Source organism: Humulus lupulus, chromosome 3 (genome assembly GCF_963169125.1).
Source record: "Humulus lupulus chromosome 3, drHumLupu1.1, whole genome shotgun sequence".
Classification (NCBI taxonomy): Eukaryota; Viridiplantae; Streptophyta; class Magnoliopsida; order Rosales; family Cannabaceae; genus Humulus; species Humulus lupulus.
Window position 1 is genome coordinate 183,915,679 of NC_084795.1, and position 5,293 is coordinate 183,920,971.

The following is a 5,293-nucleotide window of genomic DNA, read 5'->3' on the forward strand; positions in this document are numbered from 1 at the left end:
ACGTTGAGACCAAGATTTAGTGGAATGAAATGGATAGGTGGTTTTTGTTGGAAATCCTCGGCTGTATGAGGGAAAGATTTGATTATAGGCAGATCTCTTATTTGGGAGATGTGTGTCGGTTAAAGAGAACTTCATGGGTTATAATGGACTGGACAAGGTGATGATTGAGATCGCTATAGCCTTAGTGTGTGGTAATGAGCAAGTACGTATTCATTTGGACAATGGAAACCAAAGTGATGGTTAGGAGGAAACAGGGAAGAACCCTATCAAGGTATTACGAGTTAGGGTCCCAGGATCGGATGAATGATCCGATGGAAATTTGTCATGGAAATAGGAATTCTAAATGGATATCGTTCCACCTCCTAGGGTATGTTGTACCGGAAGGTTTGAGCGAGTGAAAGAATTTAGTGTGCTCGAATGTTGAAAGGTAAGTGATATGATTGTAGATCATAGGAATGAACCACATTACTGGAAGTAAGGTGATTAGACATAGAAATTATAATTCAGCTGAATGAGTTAGCATAATTGGTACGTATGCACTGGTAGTAGGACAGAGCATTGCTAATGCTAAGTTGAGACCCGTTAGTTTTCCAAGTTTTGGAAAGGGACCAAAAAATGAGGAGAATGGAGTGGGAATCTGGAATTACTGATTGGTTGCAGATAGGATAGCAATCTGAGGGCTTAACAGTTCTGTTAAGGGATTAAGCGTTGAATGTGTAAATATTTGGGATATTAAGAAAAGTGTACTCTTTGATGAGACAGTCATGGTAATGGATGCTGGAGTACAGCTAAGGTGACACGGCATAGGATATGGTAAGATAAAAAAAAGCAAGAACTATTATGCAAGGTAAAGAAGTGAAATATAGCGGATACTACGGTTTTGTATTGGTTCAGGGAAATACCAAAAAGGTTGTTGGAATCCTTAAGGCAGGAGTGTCTGCCTATCTGGAAGGACATAGGAACTTGTAAATTGTTAACTTTGGAATGCAAAGTTCCAGGATGAGGGATTTTTATCTCTCCAAGTGAGTGCAGACAAGGGAAAGTATGTTATTCTGAAAAAGAAAGGGGAGTTCTGACTTTCGATTTAACAGGAATTCTGAGGTTGTACCAAGGTTTAGGCTGAGGGCCTATAAGTTGATCTCACCCTGGTAAGGGTGATGACTCTTAAGTATTTCTGGTATCGAGAGTAAATCAATGAAGCGATCATTGTGAACTAAACAGACTCTGGAGGATCTGCTGATCTGATGTGCAAGTAAAAGTTAAAGAAAGTATAGTTATCGGGTAAGCTCTTGTGGAACAAGATTGTTACTCATGCTTCAGTGTTATTGATGATTAAGAGTAAAGGCATTGGACCTTGGGAATTATAGTCAGAGGTATGAGGGTTACTGTCTGATGTGTTCAAGTAAATTTCGAGGACGAAGTTATTGTAAGGAGGGGATAGTTGTAACTACCCAAAATTACTAATAAGGCATAAGGGCCATGATTAGTACACTCGGAAGGCATAATTGTAATTTATGTGAATTATTGGTGTGAGAATGCATGTTTATGAGTTTTGGATAGGCATGCGAGCCATGCTTGGTTGGTAACGGCATAATTGTAATTTTGGCCCGTTAGGGCATAAATGTGATTGCTTGTGATAAATCGTTGAGACCACATTATTATGTGGATATATGTATATATATGTGTGGTTGCAGCTTTCGGCACGAGGCGATCCTAGGGAGCAGGTAGCAGGAAAGTCACAACAGGACCCGATACTTGACTCGGGGTGAGTCAAGGGGTATTCGGGATAGTAGATGATCATCTGGGCTATTAGGTTATGAAAAATAATTGGAGATATATTTGACGTTAGAAAGCCTAGATGGGAATACTGGGGAAATTTACCATTTTGCCCTCGTTACATTTTCGATACCCTGAGCCTTGGGATTCACTTAACTAGTTAATGATAGATTAAGTAAAGTGTAGAACTCGGTGGAACAAAAGTTAGAACCAGCCTTCTTTCTCTCTCAAAGGAACTACAGAAGCAAGAGGAGATTGGCTGGAAATTCAGAGAAATTGAGCTGAGACTTTGGGGATTAGCTTAAGGTTAGCTAAAGAATCTAATCATGAGTTAAGGTAAGTTCTAAGTTTTGTTTTTGGTGGTCAAATTCTGTGTATATAGCTGAGTTTTAAGTGTTTATGGGTTTTGCATTAAAGGTTGAATTTGGGCAGAAAGCTTGGGAGTTAGCTCAGTGAGTGTTTGAAGGATGGATTCTTCAATGAAGGTAAGCTCTAATTTGTGATATAGTGTTTGAGTTCCAGGTTTTTCTGACTGGTTTTGGAGTTCATGAGTTGTTCGGTTTTAAAGATGGAGATGTTGTTTTGATGAGTTTCTAGACTAGGTTTCTATTGGGTTATGTTGTTGAAATCATGTTAGAATGTTGGGGTAATTGGATTATGTTATTGGGATTATTGTTGGTGGTTTCGAGAGAGATTTGAGTGTAAAAAATGGTGGTTTTTCTAGGTTCGAAGGGATCGGGCCGCGGCATGGTTCTTGGTGAGCCGCGGCCCTTCAAAGTTGATTGGTGATGAAGGAGGAGGGTGGGTCACGGCATGGGGCATGGAGGGCCGCAGCCCGTGTTTATTTCTAGGCAAGGTTGGGCTCTGTTTGGGGCCATGTCGCAGCATGAGGAGGCTTAAGCCGCGACCCTTAAGGAAATTTTTGTCCTTGGGATTTTAAACATGAGAATTTATCCTACGGTGCTCGAGATCGATTCCACTACCGTGTTTGGTGGAATTCGATGTTCCGGAGATTAGAACCTTATCCGGAAGCCTTTTACAACTGTTGACGGAATCCTTTATTATAATTGTGACTAGGTTTACGGTTGAGCTTGGGGCAGGATCGTGCTCGGGGGTCATCTTTCCTAGTTAAAGTGCTTGGAGGTTAAAGGTAAGAAAACTGCACCCGGTTCTTGATTTATGTTGGGACTAAGGGTTCCCTGTTTTGTATGCTCTTTAAGAGGATTGTATTATGCCATGTGATTTGTAAATGGATTGTATCACGCCATGTAAATAGTAAACGAGCGGCCAAAGAGCGCAAGATTTTACACTTGCGCACAGGCGCGGCTCGGCCACTGGTAGTCGGGGACAGCTTATTATGCAATGAGCTCGGTTTAAGCGGGTCGGAGTCAGTGGGATAAACAGAGGGTGCAGCCTATGTTTTCGGCCCTAATTATCATGTGATTTGATTGTTATTATTTTGATGAATAAGATATGCTGGTTATTTGAATGACAGATGGTTAGTTTGTGGATTGTTATCATTAAATAGGTGAACGTTATGTATTGTTGAGTACCCGATTGTGTCTTGTAAAGTAGATGGTTATTAATATTGATTTTGTTTTAAATGTTATGTTTTCTTGCTGGGCCTTGGCTCATGAGTGCTACGTGGTGCAAGTAAAGGCAAGGGTAAGACAAGTTGACCATGAGTTGGAGAGCTCTGGGGGCGAGGTGTTCTTTGTTAGCTGCTCGGTCGCCACTGTCGAGGGATTGTACAGGGAAGAGAACCTAAAATGTGTATTTTGCCATTAGAGGGGCTTGTTTGTTTATAAAGTTTGGAAATTCTGTAGTTACGTTATTTAAACCCTGATTTGGGATCCCATGTATCAAACACTTGTTTTAATGAAAATTATTTGTTTACAACCAAAATCTTTTAAACCTAACCTGTTTGTGTCATTAGATTCACGTTTTTATCTAAATGGCTTGATTAGCAAGTCTCGCACTATTTCAAATACACAGTGTAATGGTCTTGGTTATCCAGGGCATTACAGTGTCTGAGTTAGGTTTGTTGAGGTACAAGGGGCAGATATGTGTTCCGTTAGACACTACTTTGAGGAGAGAGATTCTGGATGAATCTCATACTACACCTTACTCTTTGCATCCAGGCACCATGAAGATGTATCAGGATGTGAGATCGTTATATTGGTGGCCAGGGATGAAGAGAGATGTAGTAGAGTATGTGGCTAAATGCTTGACATGTCAGCAGGTCAAGGCTGAGCATCAGAGCCCAGCAGAGTTATTGTAGCCTCTGGATATCCCAGAGTGGAAGAGGGGGGACATCACGATGGATTTCGTGGTGGGCTTACCCAAGACTGTTGGTCGACATGATTCTATTTGGTTGACAGTGGATCGCTACACCAAGCCAACTCACTTTTTGTCAGTGAGGACTACATATATAGTTGATTAGTATGAAAATCTCTATGAAAGAGAGATGGTGCGCCTCCATGGAGCACCGAGGTCGATCGTGGTAGATCGAGACCCCACTTTTACTTCCAAATTATGGGGAGGTTACAGAAGGCCATGGGTACACAATTGAAGTTCAGTACTGCTTATCATCCTCAGATAGATTGGCAATCTGAGAGGACGGTCCAGATATTGGAAGACATGCTTTGAGCATGTGTGCTGGACTTTGGTGGGTCTTGGAGCAAGTATCTACCTTTGATAGAGTTTTCCTATAACAACAGTTATCAGTCTACCATTGGAGTTGCACCTTATGAGATGCTATATGGTAGGAAGTGCAGATCCCCCATTCATTGGGATAAAATAGGTGAAAGGAGATACTTGGGTCCTGAGGCAGTTCAGAGGACCAGTGAGGCCATTAAGAAGACTAGATCTCGCATGCTCACTTCTCAGAGTAGGCAGAAGAGTTATGCAGATCCCAAGCGCAGGAACGTAGAGTTCCAAGTGGGATACTATGTCTTCCTTAGAGTCTCGCCATGGAAAGGGGTAAGAAGGTTTGGGAAGAAGGGCAAGCTAAGCCCTAGGTTTGTAGGTCCATATGAGATCTTAGAGAGGATTGGTCAGGTGGCTTACAGGTTGGCTTTGCCACCGGCGTTGTCAGCCGTGCATAATGTGTTTCATGTTTCAGCTCTTCGGAGGTATGTATCTGATGTGAATCATATTTTGAGCAATGAAGATCTAGAGCTTGAGGAAGATCTCTCCTTTGAGAAGTAGCCAATCCAGATACTTGACAGAAAGGATAAGGTCCTCAGGAATAAGACGATACCTTTGGTTAAGGTATTGTGGAGTAATAGCAAGGTCGAGGAAGCGACCTGGGAGCTGGAGTCAGATATGCAGAATCAATATCCCGAGCTGTTCAGGTAAATTTCGAGGATGAAATTTCTGTAAGGTATAATCCCCAAAATCCCTAATGCGGTTTAATGGCTGGATTAGTAGGTCAGGAGGGGCCATAACTGTTTAACTATGCCATTAAATGATAATATGCATGTTTATGTGAATTATATTATAATATGATTTTATA